The sequence below is a fragment of the Schistocerca americana genome, chromosome 7 (genome assembly GCF_021461395.2).
Source record: "Schistocerca americana isolate TAMUIC-IGC-003095 chromosome 7, iqSchAmer2.1, whole genome shotgun sequence".
NCBI lineage: Eukaryota > Metazoa > Arthropoda > Insecta > Orthoptera > Acrididae > Schistocerca > Schistocerca americana.
Window position 1 is genome coordinate 189,844,299 of NC_060125.1, and position 20,163 is coordinate 189,864,461.

At 43.4% G+C, this 20,163-nt stretch overlaps 1 protein-coding gene across 1 annotated transcript in view; it reads right to left on the bottom strand.

Moving 5' to 3' along the window:
* Positions 1-20,163, bottom strand: part of LOC124621815 (ankyrin repeat and death domain-containing protein 1A-like) — a 434,679-nt gene that overhangs the window by 230,471 nt on the left and 184,045 nt on the right. The gene's annotated exons all lie outside the window — the stretch shown is intronic.

The following is a 20,163-nucleotide window of genomic DNA, read 5'->3' on the forward strand; positions in this document are numbered from 1 at the left end:
ATATCACTGTTCTAACTCAACATCCTCTGCAGAGTGTCGAGATGTTGCCTTGACCTGCTCGATCACCAGATCTGTCCCCAGTCGAGCACATATGGGACACCATTGGATGACAACTCCAGTGCTGTCCACAAATAGCATTAGTACTGGCCGATCAGAGTTACCAGGCATCGAACTGCATTCCACAAACTGACATCCGGTACCCGTACAACACAGTGCCTGCACTTTTGCATGCCTGCATTCAAATTTTTGGCAGTTTAACCGGTTATTAATTTATCAGTATTTTTCACATTTTCAATGGCTTATCTCGTGCTTACATTAATCTGTGATCTTTCAGTTTCAAGCATTGAAAAATATGTTGCCTAAACAAATGTACTGCCGAAATTTCATTACTCTACATTAATAATTTTTTGGTGTTGCGATTTTTTCCCTCATTGTATATGACTGGTAGTGCAGTCTCCTGTACTCAACAGATACATTTAACACACGTCCGTGTGGTCCCGCGGGTTGGGGCCATTACTCGAGGAGGAAGAAAACCCATTTCGATCAAGTGGCTGAACCAATCTCACGGTGTCTCTCACCCAACAACGTCATGCGACTCCTTCCATTACCATGGAAATTTTGGTATTTTGCAAGGATATTTTAAGATTGTACCCGTTTATTTCGTTTAGCCAATTGACTGTTTGCTGGCTGTCTTCCTCACTGTGAGGTGTTATTACTTTATCATCTGAAAACAGCAGATTAGGACAAGAAATATCTGAGCGCTTACTAGTTTTTTCAGCAAATGCTATTCCACGTCCACGCTGTAAACCCTGGCATGCCACTCAGGTTTAATGTATCAGAGGTGAGAGGATAAAATATGAGCCTCCAGTTCCTTAAAATAAAACATTTTGGCGGAGGGAGACAACTCTGACAGTAAACTGGCAGGTGAGTATGCCACATGGTAGCAGCCCACCTACGAACTGTCGCAATTATGAAGTAGCATTCCATAGCAGAGGGAATCCTTTTGTACTCTCATAGTCTTCACGACGATATCATTAAACACCCGAGCAATATTTGCGCCTCGAGGCTCTCTTCGATCGTTTGGCTATTTCGGTGGTGAGTAAGTTTCTAGTCCAGAACTGGTCCAATTTCTCCTGCAGTTGAAGTATTGCCGTGGTCGCAGGCACTGAACTGCACGCGGGTGCGTCAGCGCAGTGTTGTGTTCTACGCACAGAAGATACAGAATTATTTGTGATGTGCTCGTTGGCATGTGGAATTTCTGTGCAGCACTGACGGGGAAAAAGGCGATGGCTGGACGATATTTGGCCGAAATATCAGTCGACAAAATGGTATTTATTAGACAAACGTAAAACCGTTGCCGTACAGGTTAAGGTATCTAAACCAGGCCACACCGGAAACAGTAAATATATCGATATGTAGTTTTCAAATATATAATGTGGTGAATCTTCTGGCATTCGCAAGTAGTGTTAAACGTTATTCCACGTATCTAGTTTTTCTCTGGGGTAACCTTATGTTTTTCTCTGTGCCATACAGGCCTTCGAGAAAGGCTTCAGTGACATAACTAGTGTGCAATCGGATGAAATAGTAACAATATAAAAGCGCTGCAAGCGACTGCCCTTTCGCGAGGAGAAGAGGACTCACCAACGTCTGCCGCACTGGACCAAATATAAGCAGACACGAAACTTTGGTACGCTTCGAGGTTTTATCATTATGACTGTCATTTCAAGAGCTCAAAATATTGTCTTTGTGTATTAGCTCATGCTATACACCGATTCCCCACGGAAAAACAATACGTAAATTCAACGTGTTCATCTGTACCTGTCGGTATTTCTCTTGTCTTCTGGAATCGTTGGTGCTTCCTTTCTTCTTATTTTCCCAACGGGAGTCCAGGGATGTTAAGTCTTGTGACCTTACAGGCTATTTTGAGTTTCCTGGACGAACGATGCAACCATCACGAAATTTGCGCATGATTTCTAAACGATGCTCCTATCATAAGCAAAATATTGTCTAGAAAAGTCACATCACTTTGAAGTTTTCATAGAGTTCGTTCAGGGAAGTGTAACCGATTTTGCAAGTCATTGTCACGAAGCTGTTGGCATAGAGTAAAGTGGAATGGGTGAAATGCGTTACAGATGACTGCTATTCAAGCTGCCTCCTACTAACGCGTGGGTTCTTTGTTACCTCAGCTAAAATCTTAATTTCATCACTCTCATCAGTTGCTGATATTTTTCATCAGGGTATTTTTTTTCTTCACCCTTAAAGATAATTGAAATGATTTATAACATGTCTGTATAGGCAGATCGCGAGGCCGTGGCACGATCAGGATATTTTTCAGATACAATCTAAATGTTGCACTAATATTCTGACGACATTTCTCATAAACGAGACCGACATCCACTTTTACGACTGCCTTGTACATTGTAAAAGTCTGAACAGCTTCATTAGTAAGTTGCCTGATCGCTACAACAGCAGAGCAGGGTCTGCCGGGCTTCAAGCACAGAGCTAAGCTCAGGAGCCAAACCACTGTTACGTGTTTGCTTAAATGTGGTGCAAAAGTCTGTGGGACCTCCTCTTCCGACGTCGTGGCAGTGGTCTGCAGCGCTGTTAGCTAGTTACTATTTGGTGTATTTCCACACGTATAATGTCGGTGAAGTTCTCTTCGAAGCCCTGTAAGGGAAGTGTAATAATTCGCCACTTGAAAACATTAAAAACTGCTTGCATGTGTTCGATAGTTAGCCACATTGTCACTTATGACACAGCAAAAACTGGAACTCAGTTTATTTACTTGTTATACACTGAAGAGCCTAAAAAACTATTGCATTTGTCTAATAACATGTAGGGTCCCCGCGAGCACGCAGAAGTGACGCATCACGATTTGGCATGGAGTCAGTTAATGTCTGAAGTAGTGCTGGAGGGAATTGACACCATGAACCCTGCAGGACTGTCCATAAAACCGTAGGAGTACGAGGGGGGAGATCTCTTCTGAACAGCACGTTACAAGGCATCCCAGATATGCTCAATAATGTTCAGGTCTGGGGAGTTTGGAGGGCAGTAGAAGCGTTTAAACTCAGAAGAGTGTTTCTGCAGCCAGTCTGTAGCGTTTCTGGAGGTGTGGGGTGTCCTGCTGGAATTGCCCAAGTCTGTCGGAATGCATAATGGACAAAAATGGATGCATGTGATCAGACAGGATGCGTACATACGAGTCACCTGTCAGAGTCGTCTATAGGTGTATCATGGTCCCATAAGCAGAATCAAGGCCGGTTCTACCGCAAAGTACCGTTATCCAAGATGGCGGCGATGACATCATCCTAAATGGCGGCCGTTGCATCATCTGATAAAATGGTTCAAATGGCTCTGAGCACTATGGGACTCAACTGCTGTGGTCATAAGTCCCCTAGAACTTAGAACTACTTAAACCTAACTAACCTAAGGACAGCACACAACACCCAGCCATCACGAGGCAGAGAAAATCCCTGACCCCGCCGGGAATCGAACCCGGGAACCCGGGCGTGGGAAGCGAGAACGCTACCGCACGACCACGAGATGCGGGCGCATCATCTGATAACGTCATCCACGATGGAGAATTTTGGCGGGACGTTTGAATTTTGGCGGGAAGATAGGTCAATTGGGCTTACCTCCACTAACCTATCCCCCCTCCCCTGCGTGCGTTCCAGCTGTGCAGTGTCCTTTATGTTTTGTTGTTAGTGATCACTGCGCATCATGGTCAGCTTTGATGTGAAATCACTATTTACGAACGTGCCAGTAGATGAAACTATCCGCATCCTTCAGGAGCATGTCTCGCCAGACGCATGTGATCTGGTTGAGTTGTGCCTGACTTCAACGTACTTCAAATGGCAAGGAAAATACTACGAGCAGACAGACGGCGTAGCAATAGGGTGTCCCCTATCTCCGTTGGCAGCCGACATATTCATGGAAGCCTTTGAAGCAACGGCCCTTGGTTCAGCTCCCTTATGCCCACGTTGCTGGTTCAGATACGTGGACGACACGTTCGCTATATGGCCTCACAGTGAAACGGAGTTACACAAGTTTCACGAATATTTGAACAATATGCACGGGAAGATACAGTTCACGCTGGAAGTAGAAAAGAATGGTGCTATCCCATTTCTAGACGTCGAAGTGTACAGGAGAACGGAGGGCACAATGGGTCACAGACTATATCGCAAGCCTACACATACAGACAGTCAGTTGCGTGCCAGTGGGTGTGTTGGACCTTCCATCGACCTACGGACCCCCTTGGAGATGTCTCCCGCAGTCGGAGACGAAACGTTGGGAATTGAGACAAAATTCATCAACCGACCACTGCATAAAAGCCCGGATAATTATAATGGACATGAGACAGGTATCTGCACGCTCAATCCTACCACCACCCAGCGCAGAAGAACTCTGTCATCCGTTCTTTGGCAAGCCATGCGCAGCGCCTAAGTAATGCTCAAAACATCACACCTGAGCTTGAAAGGTTACGCACAACTTTTCTAGCCAATGGCTACAGCCATAAGTGGATCAACACAGCTCAAATGGCTTTCAGCACTACGCGACTTATTTTCTGAGTTCATCAGTTGCGTAGAACTTAGAATTAATTAAACCTAACTAACCTAAGGGCATCACACACATCCATGCCCGAGGCAGATTTCGAACCTACGACCGTAGCGGTCGCTCGGTTCCAGACTGTAGCGCCCAGAACCGCACGGTCACTCTGGCCGGCGATAAACACAGCCTTGTCGACGAACACAAATAAGAAAGACAAGCAATAAATAGGCAAACTGCAGCCAACAGTGCGCTTACCTTATGTGAAGAACGTTACTGACCGAATAGGCAAACAACTTCGCCGCGTTGGGGAGCAGCCTGTCTTCTATAGTGGTCGTAGGATCCAGGACGTGCTAGGCTCCACGAAGGACAAGGTGGTTGCGTTACACACTGCAGGCGTTTAAAAGGTGGAATGCGGATGTGGAGAGGCATACATCGGCGAAACTGGTAGGCCAATAGCAATGCGCATTCGGGAACACGAGCGTTATATTCGTCTAGGACAACACAACAAATCCGAAGCGGCAGAACACCAGCGAGACTGTGGAAAAGAAATAAAATTCAGCGAAGCTTGTGTGTTGACCAAGCAGCCAATTATGACGAAACGCAAAATCAGAGAGGCCATCGAAATACTTAAACACCCTAACAACATGAACAGGGAGGATGGACTCAGGCTTGCCCCATCTTGGTTGCCTGCAATCAGAGCGCAACACGAGGCACGAGCACTACCGGCGAGTAACTGCCGCCGCGCGGCCGACGTCGAGCAGTTGGTAAACAGCAGCAAACTTCTGATTCGACGGTGACACAACACAAGAGCCAATAGACAACAGAGGTCATGTTCTCCATCCTCCGCAATAACCTATTAAAATAAAGTTCCCTCTCCTTCTTCCTTAAGTGATCAATGAAACAAACTACCTTTTTAAAATTATGATGTAATGGCATGCGCAGGGAACACTAACAACAAAATATAAAGCACACTTCACAGCTAGAACGCACCATTAGACCCAGAAGAACGCTGCTGCAATCGTGGCCGAAACGTTGGTTTTTCTCCAGCAGCAGTAATTTTTACATTATGACGCGGTACCATACCCAGGAAACTTTTATGTCGGCTGACTCTGGCAGCGGAAGCCTACGCAATTATAGTAGTATATTTATCACACTGTTACAAAACACACGCTCTGACACATTTGGTGTTATGCCACACAGCCACAGATCTGTAAACTACTTCTAAATAACGCTCTGCAGACACGCAAACAACTCCTAAAGTACCGAACTAATTTCAGTACAGACATGAAAACTCCTCCTAAATAATGCAGTACACTAATATATAGACAGGCTCAGTACTCATAAACTGTCCAAATAACGCATAGTGCAGCCTACAGACCTTGTAATCTCCCCACGGAAAATTACCCTCTACCACGCAATAATTAATAATGGTCAATCAAATCATCCACATTTATTCACTTTTGAAAAGTATCTGATCGGATTTTCTAGTAATATATGCGCCGACAGCTCGTCGACGCCAAGGTATTTTTCTAGTACGTTTATTCTTTGGAATAACAGAGATACATATATGTATTCTCCATGGTTATTATAGAGGGGTAAGAAGGACAGCTTCGGAAATATCTGTTGGAAGATTGACGGGCTTCTAAAAGAGACATATTTGCTTTTCTTCTCGCTAAAGCGAGCTATTAACGTTTGTGCCACTAGTGGGTTATTTGCAGAGAGAGAAAGACTGTAAACGCAAATTAAGTAAGACTTGGAATCAACAGAAAACGGAACATGTAATGGAAATGGATTGAATATACAATTTTCCTCAGAAATAAGGTTTGTGACCCTTTTATTCTAGAGTGAATGACGAATGAGTTCTTTGTCTGAATCATTGACGATCGCCTTGGCCCTGTAATTAGTGGGGAAGTTTCAGCTGTGACAAAGAGAGCCTGCAGTCACCGAGTTTTTATAAAATCGTCCAAAAAGGCTTCGTCCACATCTGAAATTCAAAATCTGTCGTAAAATGAACGAATTGTTCAAACGATCGATTTTCCCAACTGAATGCAGCGCTTAACAATAACAACAAATGTAAAGATCTTTTCCAGCAAGCCAGCCGCTGAATATTAAGACGAAGGGCTCCACCAGAGATTCTATTGGGCTGATTTCACGTAAATGAAATATTATATTTAAAACTGTACATAGATAAAGGACAGAGAGAGAGGGAGAGAGCGAATGAAATTCGAGAAAATACTCAGAATCCTCCATTAGTATAATTGTTTACCTGTCTTATCACGGATCAGCCTAAAGATAAAACAGGAGGCCCTAACTTTATTGTACCGATTTATGTGTGAGAGTGAAGGGGTAATAAAGGCGACAGATACACCTCTGTACAGACAAAACATTACACCAAGTTAGCGGCAAGCTGCATTCACATATATTCATCAGTCAGTAATATAGATATAAAGATATTCTCCCAATAACATTATATAATTCATTATAACCTGCTCGCAAAATAATGCAACAGACACATGCAGGCACCACCCGCCAGCCCCGTTTGCTGGGTTGCAAAGAAAGCTACTTCACATATTCCCAGAAGTCGAGATCCACCGGCATTTTCAAACCATGCACAGATACCCGCAAACATGAGGTGGCGACATCCCTTTCATACTTGACACCTGAGAAATTCCTCTCAAAATATGTGATCAGCTAGACACCGTTGCTGAAGTAACTGGATGGGAGCGAAGACCTATTTGCAGAGCATAGACGCTCCAAGAGTGCACGCACATCCACCCCACCATGAGCCACCACCAGACACATGTCAGTGCGAGCCACGACTCTCACGCTGCTGCTACCTGCAGTGGAAAAGTGACAGTTACTTCTATTTTCGGGTATTCAGTTAAAGTTCTCTGAGTGTTATACAGATGTCACACAACTCCAACATGCACTCACACCAGTTCCATATGGGAGACACCTCTGGGCAGCATGTGTATTTTACGATTGCTGATGCGCTCATGTGGTGTGTATCCAAACTAGATACAGATACTACAAACCGAATCAGATCCGCATCCATCACATCTATCACCCGAACATGCTATCATCGTTATTCTGTACCATACAACAGAAAAAAATTACGAGCTACAAAAGCTCCACTAACTACTTCCGATACAGAACTCACCTAGGCGCCGTTGCTGGTGCGATGATGCATAGCTGTGATGTGGGTCCGGCACAGAAAGAGAATTTTTGCAATACTTCCCAGAATGGCATTCCTAACAGTACACCCCGGCCATCATCGAATTTACCTGTCAAATGGCTGATAGTGACGATGCGGGACGATGCTTTTTAATATACAGCTTCTGATCCATTGCAGAAGTCAGTTTATGGTTTCATCACCCGTACTGTAGGAGGCTGGCCGTATCCTACAGACTATACTTTGAGTCGCAAGAGACACTCCCTGTCACACTGTGCCATTGTTTGAAATATTGTTTTCTAACACTCTTTGAACACTGCAAAACATTTTGTTTTTCTGCCACAACTTTGAGGTCTGTATCTGGTCCTAAATTGACCTATAAGACGCTAAGATCCTCAGCCTGCCACAGAAAACTAGACATTGTACAATGTAAATCATATTGTTACTGTGGCTACCGTAACACGCCACAAACACTGGATGATTTTAAGTAAAAGAGAGTTACAACATAAGCAAATTGGGGGAATTTTGCAGCGTTGTGGTTGGTTTCCAAACTACAATCCGAAAGCGATTCACGAGCTTTACATTAAAATTTATCTGTCATAGTTATGGAATAGCTGATGACTCTACGTTCCATTTCGACTGATTCAACATACTGTAGTCAGGTACGCGGTCACTGTTTCTGTACTATCCAACCCAGAAGCTGTTGTCCATCCACCAAAACTCTTTCTCCAGCTCAAACAAGCGATGTCAGTCAATCATTATGTGGTAATCAACAGCATGCAGTGGACAGATTGGGTGGAAAAGACACCAACGATGTACTCTAACAATAGGCATTACAGTTGAGAGTGCAAACAATTTTAGCAATTTTAGAGTAATTTCAACACTGACCAATGATGTGACAGCATGTTTCCCAGTTTCAGTATCGTAGCTAAACCACCCTTTCTCCACTTTGCTAGTATCATTGTGAATGTGGAAAGATGACTCTGCAGTATGTCCATTCATTGTTAATTCTCGAACACATACACCATCAAAGTATATCAGACAGTGCTCTACATATTTCTAACACTTCGAGGATAGTGCTTAATTTACGATCTGTCTCTGTGTGTATGGGAGTCACAGAGAATTCTCACTGTCTTGGGGTAGAATTAGAGAGTGAGAGACCCTCCTCAAACTGTCGTTGACCAATCCACCCTGCAGCACCATTACTGATTCAGTCTGCAACCGACCAGAAGTAGGCCGCTACACATCACGTCTCGTGACTGAATAGAGCTTTCCTAGTCCTCACCCATCCAAGTGCCCAAGATTACTCGAGATGCGCTGTTAATATTCCAAAGTAAGAAATATATTTCAAGTGGGTGACGTAGATGCTTCTTCCCAGTTTCTCTACTACAAAGTATATTATCGAATGGTGAAACGAAAAAACTACTTCCCTAAAACATACGAGTACAATATAGCTTTCTGGAGATGTATAGCGCCCACTGTTCACATCCGATCACAGCTCGGAAATTATACTAGGCCTGCATCAGTCCTATATAAAATGATCGTTAGTAACAGCGAATACCTCTTACAAGGAAACAGATAAGCGCATAGCAGCAGCATCCGACATGTGATAATTACAAGTCATTCCGCCACTATCTCTGTAAATAGCACATCTGTCAGGCAAATGTATACATGAGGATTATAGTGACTCACGGGCACCTATCGCTAACTTAGTTATGAACCTGAAGACTCGATTTTACACCCAAGATGCGACTGGATGATGGAGTTCAATGCATAAATCAAAGTTCGTTTAAAGGAAAGTGCCATGTTTCATCATATATGAGATGGAAGTCCTCTGATGACCAACAAGTTTGCCATTAACGAGTGCAAGTAGACAGCGATTTAAATCACATACAGAAGACGTGGTTGTATACCAGTCGAATGCTGGTTATTTCACGTGACTGATGCAAATTGACAAAACAGTGGAAAAATTGACCTGTAGCAACTTTTCCCTCTCTAGAATGCATGATCTTGTGGTAGTCCTGTGTACTAGGTCATTTGGACTCTAGATCTTGTGGTGGAGACACTGCCTGCAAAATAAACACTTATGTACAGCACAGGCAGAGTCCTTTTCCCCCCATTTCCCCCACCCAGAACGTCATCTTGGATTACATCACAGAATGGATGACTGTGGTCTCTGGTGGTGGTGCTGTGTACTGGACCTGGGCTTCATGGCGAACACACTGTTTCCCGCCATCTTGGATAACTGTACTTGTGTCATCAGCTGACGTCAGGTAGCCATTGGGTCTACACCTCATGGTGAAGACACTGTTTCCTGCCATCTCGGATAATGCTACTCTCATCAGCAGCCGACGTCATAGTGGCCATCTTGGATTACATCATGGATGAGACCACCCTCTGGTAGCAGTACTAGGTCAGTTGGAGTCTGGACATCGTGGCAAACTTCCTGGATGGTGGTACTGCCTCTAATTGCTTAAATAGAGACTGGTGCATGAAAAATAATAAAGACTTATGTCCAGCACAGGTCGAGTCCCCCCTTCACCATTTCCCAGGATGACATGGTGGTCAGGTGACTTAAGTTAGTGGAGGTAGTCCAAGCGCCCTTTCTTTCACACCATTTTCTTAGGTTAGGAGACATTACTATGGTGTGATGCATTATCCCAATGGAATTTGTATATCCCGCCATTTTCTGGGAATGGGAGGTGAGGTGGGTTAGGTTAGTGGGGTAGCCCAATTGACCTATCTTCCTGCAAAAATTCAAACTTCCTGCCAAAATCTGCTATTGTGGTTGATGTCATCAGATGATGTCACGGCCGGCATCTTGGATGGCGTCATCGCCGCCATCTTGGATAACAGTACTTTCGGGTATAACTGGCCTTGCGCCAATACTCCCATATCATTCCAACTGCACACACCCCACACTATATCAGAGCCTGAACCAGATTGAAAAGTACCCCGCTGACATGCAGGGTCATTGGATTCATGAGGTTCTTTCCATACCCATACACGTCCATTGGCTCGGTAAAATTTGAAACGAGACTCGCCCAAACAAGGTAACATGTTTCCAGTCATCAACAATCCAATGTCGGTGATGACGGGTCAAGCCAAGGCTTAAAGCTTTTTTGTTGTGCAGTCATCAAGGATACACGATTGGGCCTTTGAGTCCGAAAGCCCATATCGATGATGTTTCGTTGAATGTTTCACGCACTGAAATCTGCCGTTATTTTCCAAAGGGTTGCACTTCTGCCACGTTGAACGATTCTCTTCAGTTGTCGTTGGTCGAGTTCTTACAGGATCTGCCGTTATTTGCCAAAGGGTTGCACTTCTGCCACGTTGAACGATTCTCTTCAGTTGTCATTGGTCGAGTTCTAACAGGATCTTTTTCCGGCCGCAGCGATGTCGGAGATTTGATGTTTTATCTGATTCCTGATGCCGGTACATTCGCGAAATGGTAGTACGGGAAAATCCCCACTTGTTCGCTACCTTGAAGACGCTGGGTCCCACAGCTCGTGCGCCGACCATAACACCACGTAAAGACTTGATAACCTGGCATTGTATCAGCAGTAACTTAAGAACTGCGTCAGACACTTGTCTTATATAGGGGTTACCGACCGTATTCCGCCTGTTTACATATCCCTACATTTGAATACGCATCCCTATGTCAGTTTCTTTGGCACCTCAGTGTACATTGCGAATGCCTTGTCTTCGCTGACTCATACATGTACGTACCGATATGGAGCGATGAGAGGAATCCCTCAGAAATTCGAACAACTTTCTAATTTGCTTATCAGAGACACAAAATACTGCATTTTATTCACGTGATGTGGGCTGATCTTTTATTAATATTAAAATCTAGATCACTGTAATGTTTATAAAAGGTACCAAGCGATTAAAAGCTCGAGATGTGGGTCAGGAACGTCTGAAATCTGGTAGTCTCAAATACTACTGTATCAGCTGGTAAGTACTGCTTCGCGCGTTCCGTAATAGAAATCTGACGAAAAGAAAATGTTACGTTCCTTATGTTATCAGATGGGATGACATGTACGAAACTCATGACACAAAAAGAACAGAGATCTGCAAAGATAACTTTTACGTATTACATATTCAGTGGTCTGACAGCCTACTGAGTAGGAAATCAACAAGTATGTGTGGTTCTTAGATATGAACAAATATCCTAAAACTTAGAAATTGATACACCAGTAAACAACATCATAAAAGTGTAACACTGTACGCCAACAATTAAAGCGGAAAAGAACATAATTAGGCGCCGTTACCACATCTAGACCTAACTGCAGCAACTCTAAAGAAAATCTAATTTATTTCTGAAACATAGATTACAATCGCGTGTACCATAGGCCATAAATTTCTAAACGAGCTAGGCTGCCTAACATTACGTTTTATCCCATTCAGATCTAAAACAGAAAGGGGCCGGCACAGATGAGTCGATAACCGCAGAATTATATATCACACAATTTCCTGCTGCTTTCGTTCCGTATCAGTACTCGTAAGCACGCAAAACCGCGTGTAACGATGTCCATCATGTCTCAGTAAAGGTCAGTTTCATAAACGCCGTACTCGTGAAAACGACGGAAGAATTGCCACTGCATAGTAAATTACACCGCTCTGTGAATTAGTAGACGCGGCAGGCTGTAACACGTTAGATCCTGTACTTCAAACACGATACGACTGAAGACAGGAGTTGCGTGCTAATCATTGTTCAAATAGAGATCTGTCGCGTCTTAAAGTTTACCGTAGAAATTTAAAAACATAGTACAGTATATAACCAAGCGAATGCGCGAATGCTGCCATACGTGCAGCACGTCCTACAGTTTTGGGGATGAAATTATTTAGATGTAAAGAGCCAATGATCGGAAATGTACGCACTCTAAGACAAAAAGAAAAGAAAAAAATTGAAAACGTTGCCCACGAAGTATGGAAATCGATAGATGTGATGGACATGTACAGACAAATAAATGATTACATTTTCAGAAAAACTGAGTGATTTATTCAAAATAAAGAGCTTCATAAGTTGATCAAGTCAATAACGTTGTTGATCCAAGCGCCCTACCAATAAGCTCCGAACGTTCTCAACTGGGGAGAGATCTGGAGAACTTGCTGGCCAAGGCAGGATTTTTCCAGCACGAAGACACGCAGTGTAAGCTCTCGCCGTGTGCTGGCAGGCATTATCTTACTGAAATTTAGTTTCAGGGTGGCTTTACATGAAGGGCAACCAAACGGAGCGTAGAATATCGTTGACGTACTGTGTGCTGTAAGGGTGCCACGGATTACAACGAAAGGTGTCTTGTTATGAAATGAAACTGCACCCCAGACCACCACTCCAGGAGAAGAGCGTGAAGCACGTTCAAGTTCCCGACGAACGAGAATGGGCACAGTGACAAGCAGAGAAATCGAAGAACGACGAAGTGAACGGACTGAAGAATCATGAATTGCGACATAATCTGATAATACAAAACTGCGAACTCAAGCCAACCATGAAAATATCACCCTATTACCATGTAAACAGTACACCCTAACAAATGACGAAAGAATGTAACAAACACAAACACGTCGTAACTGGAAAAACGGACAACGTCAGCCAATTTTGCAAAGCCAAAAAGTTCAGTCGAGAAACACTAGGATTCTGTTGCAAAAATGGAAAAATGCCATTACCACCATCGGAAGAACGTCCGCAGGAATTTTTACATTATATGACCTGTGAAACTCCAGAGCCAAAACAGTTTCTTTAAAATATAAAAAGGTGTAACGCCTGCTTCCCAATTATTACCTAGACTAACGCTTCGACCTATACAAACAGAAGAAATCGATAATGTTTTTTTCCATCCAAGGACAAATCTGTCACATTATGGGATCATTACTAACACTTCCTAACGAAGACCATAAATTTCTGCAAGTATATTTCATCGGAAATAAAGGAACAGGAATCGACCAATGATGCGCAAATATCAATGGACTAAGTCGAGAAGTAACCTGAGATATACAGAGGACCTTACACGATTGATACAATCAACTGATTGATATATTAAAAACTGCTCTAGACCGAATGATTTCTAATCGCTATAATTCGAGCCAACAAAAGACCACCTGGAGAATACGAATGTCGATTTAATGCCCCTCAGACAGATGAAGTCGCCGTTGTAATTGTGGACAGTGAAAACACAAGCAGTGACATAACTGTACAACACCGAATTCAACGACGACATCTTCAATGAAACACTCATTAGCCTAGAAGATAAATGTTTAGCAATAATCAGCTAGAACTTAGTACAACTTGGGATGCATGAACCACGAAAAGATGCTACCAGTGTGTTAAATTTCTAAATTACAAAGATGAAAAGCTACATCGACGAACTACTTCAGTTCAAAATGGCTCTGAGCACTATGGGACTCAACATCTGAGGTCATCAGTCCCCTAGACTTAGAACTACTTAAACCTAACTAACCTAAGGACATCACACACATCCATGCCCGAGGCAGGATTCGAACCTGCGACCGTAGCAGTCGCGCGATTCCGAGCTGAAGCGCCTAGAACCGCTCGGCCACCGCGGCCGGCAACTACTTCAGTACATTGCTCACAACAAACCACTTCTCAATGACAACCAAAAGGAAATTTACAGCGTTATCATGGGGACAGGATCGACAACAACACTGGCGGAATTATTTACTTGGACGCATCAGGAGGCACCGGGAAAACGTTTCTAATAAATCTACTACAGGCGGAAATACGTGCTAAACAGCCCATCTCACTTGTCCTGGCATCATCCGGCATAGCAGCCACACTTACGGAAGGAGGACGAACTGCCCATTCCACCCAACGACTTCCGTTGAATATACCCGAGGAACAATTAAACAGCCGGCCACTGTGGCCGAGCGGTTCTAGGCACTTCAGTCCGGAACCGGGCTGCTGCTACGGTCGCAGGTTCGAATCCTACCTCGGGCATGCATGTGTGTGATGTCCTTAGGTCAGTTAGGTTTAAGTCTAGGGGACTGATGACCTCAGATGTTAAGTCTCAAAGTGCTTAGAGCCATTTGAACCATTTTGAACAATCAAACAAAAAAAGTGCAAATGTGTGTGAAATCTTATGGGACTTAACTACTAAGGTCATCAGTCCCTAAGCTTACACACTACTTAACCTAAATTATCCTAAGGATAAACACACACAACCATGCCCGAGGGAGGACTCGAACCTCCGCTGGGATCAGCCGAAGAACAATCCCGGTTATGTAAAATCCTAGGGGCATCTGGACGGGGTGAACCTTTAAAGCAGACTAAAATAATCTTGTGGGACGAATGCATAATGGTGCATAAAAAATCTCCCAAAGCCATGGACAGAACACTACGATACTTGCTAGGAAATTCTGAGGTGATGAGAGGAGCTCTATTCATACTCTCAGGAGAATTTCGACAAACATTTCCAGTTATCCCCAAGCCAACACCATCAGGCACCATCAATGCATACTTAGAAGAAATCACATCTCTGGCCACATATACAAATACCGCGACTAACAAAAACTATCAGTGTTGAACTATCGAAAGGCGAAACAACAGCACATTTTGCCCAAAAACTTTGGCAAATAGCCTAAGGCGCATATTCAACTGACCGGACGACTGGCCTCATTAAACTCAACGGTGATGGCTCTGAGCACTATGGGATTTAACTTCTGAGGTCATCAGTCCCCTAGAACTTAGAACTACTTAAACCTAACTAAGTTTCAAGATTTTAAACGTACCACAAGTACCCTCTCTCGACGAAACCATCTGCCCTAGTGCTTTCACACTCTCGTCACGATAGTTTATAGGCGAAGTACTGATGCTAAACTGTGTTCGCATCGACCCTGTGTCCATAATCATGTTGTACAAATGGTGTCTTAACTACTGACGACGCCTTTTGGCAAAATTGTTTTATTAATTTCCATTGCAGGATGTAATTTTAGATTTTTTACTTCTGATGAAGGTATATTTTTATATACCGAAACCTTGGTCAAGAATTTTAATAAATCTTTATCCTGCAACTGTTTTGGCTGTCATCATTTACCGTGAAATACCTAACTAACTTAAGGACATCACACACATCCATGCCCGAGGCAGGATTCGAACCTGCGACCGTAGAGGTCGCGCGGTTCCAGACTGTAGCGCCTAGAACCGCTCGGCCTCGACGGTGATGTCTGAAACATAGCCATGCTGAAAACGAACTCACCGATCAAATTTATCGAAGCATTGTTCACAATCATACCAATCCGGACTGGTTGTTTGAAAGGGCAATTTTGGCAACTATAAATAATATCGTAGACGATATCGACTTATATATTCAAAAGAAAATACCGGATGGAAATAAAATATACAGATCGATCGACACGAACGTAAACGTTGAAAATGTGTGAAATCTTTCTACAGAATTTCTAAACTCTTTGCAAAAGCCAGGAATGTCACTACACTGCGTTCGACTTAAAACTGAATCTCTGATCATACTACCCAAAAGTCTCATCTCACCAAAACTATGTAATAAAACAAGGATGATCCTCAAACAACTGTCGAATAATATCATTGAAGACGAAATTGTTACTTGAAAGTATAAAGGACATACGCTATTTATTCCCAGAATATCACTGATCTCTGCTGAAATGCCATTCCAATTTAAAAGACAGCAATTTCCAATCAAATTAGCCTATAATTTTACAATTAACAATGTGTAAGCACGAACTTTAAAATGTTGCTGCATCAGCCTCAAAGACTCGCTTTTTTCACCGTGAACTACACGTAGCTTGCTCTCGAGTAGGAGATTTGAAAAATTTGCACACGTATATCCTGGATAACAAAATGAAATATGTTGTTTATAAAAAGATATTGTAAATAGTTGTAATATGTTTTCAATATTTTTTTTTTACTTCTTATACGTACTTTAAAGTTTTTTACTCCAACTACCAAACAATCTCATATCAACTCCCGAGAGAATCCAGGTACCACAGCTAGTTTAATTATATATGCATCGGTGTCAGATTCAGTCTGGAAAATTAGTAAGGGTGTGGCAGGGTACACTGTGGTGAGGTAAAATCGTTCAGAATACAGTTGTATATGATAACTGACAACCTCAGCTGCCGACAGGTGTTGTTGATATACTTCGATGTGGACAGCTGAAAATGTGTGCCCCGACCGGGACTCGAACCCGAGATCTCCTGCTTACATGGCAGACGCTCTATCCATCTGAGCCACCGAGGACACAGATGAACAGCGCGACTGCAGAGACTTATCCCTTGCACGCTTCCTGTGAGACTCGCATTCCCAACCGTCCACAATTCTACATATGTATTGTACCTTATAGACGTTTGCCCACCCACTCATTACTCGCACACGCTTTGGCGATACCCATAAGAGTTTGGGCAACCTGTGCGCATTCGCACAGACGAAGGTCAATGGCTGGGTCGCCTTTAACTATTATACGAAGACAGTAACTTGTTCTCGTAAGAACAGTTACTGTTGATGACTGTGCAGCTTTTCCCTGGAATAAATGATAACTAACTGACAACCTCAGCTACCGACAGGTGTTGTTGATATACCTCGATGTGGACAGCTGAAAATGTGTCCCGACCGGGACTCGAACCCGGGTCTCACGGGAAGCGTGCAAGGGATAAGTCCCTGCAGTCGCGCTATTCATCTGTGTTCTCGGTGGCTCAGATGGATAGAGCGTCTGCCATGCAAGCAGGATCCTGTCGGGGCACACATTTTCAGCTGTCCACATCGAGGTATATCAACAACACCTGTCGGGAGCTGAGGTTGTCAGTTTGTTATCATTTATTCCACGGAAAAGCTCCACGGTCATCAATAGTAACTGTTCTTTCGCGAACAAGTTACTGTCTTCGTATATACAGTTGTATATATTGCGCCGATTCTGAATTAATTAGCACTGACGTTAGCCAATCTGGTCGTTGTGTACTCAAATTACAGCAGAGTCAGTTTCGCCAAAGGTGTGCTTTGTTTTGTTTTTTAAAACGAAACATGAGGGCGATAGAAAATTGGCCATGGGACGGTACGGTGGATCGAACACGAGCCAAAAGTTGAGCAGTCTCGTGCGCTATCATCTACGCTATGAGAACAACTGACGCCAATCGTATATGGCGAGCCGCTGGCATTTGCGCCCGCAAGGGCCTGATTGCCTGAATTCGATTTTAATTAACTCGGAATCGGCCCACCGTATCGAATTTTTTTCTTAGCAATTATTCCTCAGCACAACCTACGCTGCAATACTCTTACAAGCTCTTCAGATTGTTTCTGATCAACCTCTATAGGTAGTTAACGCATGACGGGAATCAAGAATCTCGACGATTTTGGCGGTATCGATACCGACAAAATATTGGTCCCAGGAATTGCAAGACTTTCCAGAATGTTTTAATTTTAAGTTTAAAATTTAAAGTGGTCTAACAGACGGACGGAGAGGCAGAGTGATAACAGATGTCCGCAGCTCGTGGTCGTGCGGTAGCGTTCTCGCTTCCCGCGCCCGTGTTCCCGGGTTCGATTTCCGGCGGGGTCAGGGATTTTCTCTGCCTCGCGATGACTGGGTGTTGGGTGATGTCCTTAGGTTAGTTAGGTTTAAGTAGTTCTAAGTTCTAGGGGACTGATGACCATAGATGTTAAGTCCCATAGTGCTCAGAGCCATTTGATAACAAATCACAAAAAAGAAAATTTTATGTTATAATTACAAATTAACGTTTTTTTTTCTTTTTTTGTACTGTGAAACCTGGCTTCTTGCCTAATTTCATGGTTCTATATCAACGGGAAGTGCCATTTAGGTTTTGATGAGTGAGTTTATGAGTGTCAAAGTATGTAACGTAAATGGCCGTCTCTTTTGAGTGAATTAACTTCGAAGCTAACGTTTTTTACACCTCCCAGGGACAGTAGATCTTAGTATGTGACGTAAATCTTAACACGCTACGGGTGTCCGTTTCTGAGAAAAAGGGTTCTTAACAGAGAGACGGACAAATATAATGGCTCCATTTTTACCGACTAAGAATGCAACTGTAAAAATAAATTTTTGAGTGAAGGCCTTATTTTCATATTTCTCCTTTATTAGCTCACGTGATCGATGTCGAAACTGTGTAACTCCATTTTGAGATTTACTTGTGACAGTCCAACTCAAGCGGAACACTGAAGTACATAGGAGTCTAGTGATGCAAAATGTAGTCACATCGAAGATTAGTAGTGGTACAGTCAGCCTGAAATATGCCTGTCCTTGTTTGCACGCAATGCAAAGACGAAAAATAGTGCTAGTGAAGTTTCATGATAGCTGAAAGAAAAAGTAAGTGACGACACTACAATAGTACCATTGATTTTCCATTTAGTTATGTTTTGGTTTACTTTATGTAACTCAGTGTTTCGGTTGAATTGGGCTGCCACAAGTACGTCAGAAGCTGAAATTGCAGAACTCCGGAATCAGTCATTCGAATTAAGTATAATCAATACAACAGCTCACTGGTTATCTACTAACTGTATATTAATTACTCACTACTCACGAGTGGTTCCTTATTATAAAGTAGGAAGGGCTTTCAATAAGTAGTGCAACGTATTTCTTCATTGCAAATTTCGGTTGAAGAAGCGCGGAACTGGTTCTAGACATCGTGGAATATTCCCGCTTCGCGAAGTTTCAATAGTTGGAGGCGCTATACGTAGCCTCAAATTGGCATCCGTAACAGAGGTAGCTTCCAAGTAGAGAGCTGTCATCGCTTTTGTTTTGGTGGAAAATCAGAGCATCACAGATATTCATAGGTGCTTGCAGTATGTCTACGGAGACCTGGCAGTAAGTCGATGGCGAGGCATCACTCATCATCTCAACAAGGTCGCGCAAATCTGTCCAATCTCCCGCATGCCGGTCGCCTGCAAAAAGTTGCGACTCCTGAAATGATGAAACGTGCGTACACTCTCGTTCGAGGTCATTGACGGATCAGAATCAGACACCTTACTATGCAACAGGACGTCTCTGTTGTTAGTGCTGACACACTTTTCCATCTATTGGGGTACTCAAGTGTGTGTGCCCACCAGATTTCTCGCCGCTTAAAAGGAGACCATAAAGAGCAACGAAGGACCTTCTATTGCTTGCGCGTTACGAGGCTGACCATGACAATTTTTCATCTAATAACGTCACAGGCGATGAAGCATGGGTTCATGACTTCGGACAGGAAACAAAACCGCAGTTCACGCAATTGCGTCACACCACCTCCCCTCTGATGAAAAATTTTGAAACCGCACCATCAGGCGGTAAACTCACGGCAGAGTCTTCTGGGACTCTGAAAGGGTATTCTGATGTGCTCCATCGTGGTGCAACTATCAACTCGGAAGTCTATTGTGCTACCCTCAGGAGACTGAGTAAACGATTTCGGCGTGTTTGTTGCCAGAAAAATGCAAACAATCTTCTACTTCTCCGTGACAACGCAAG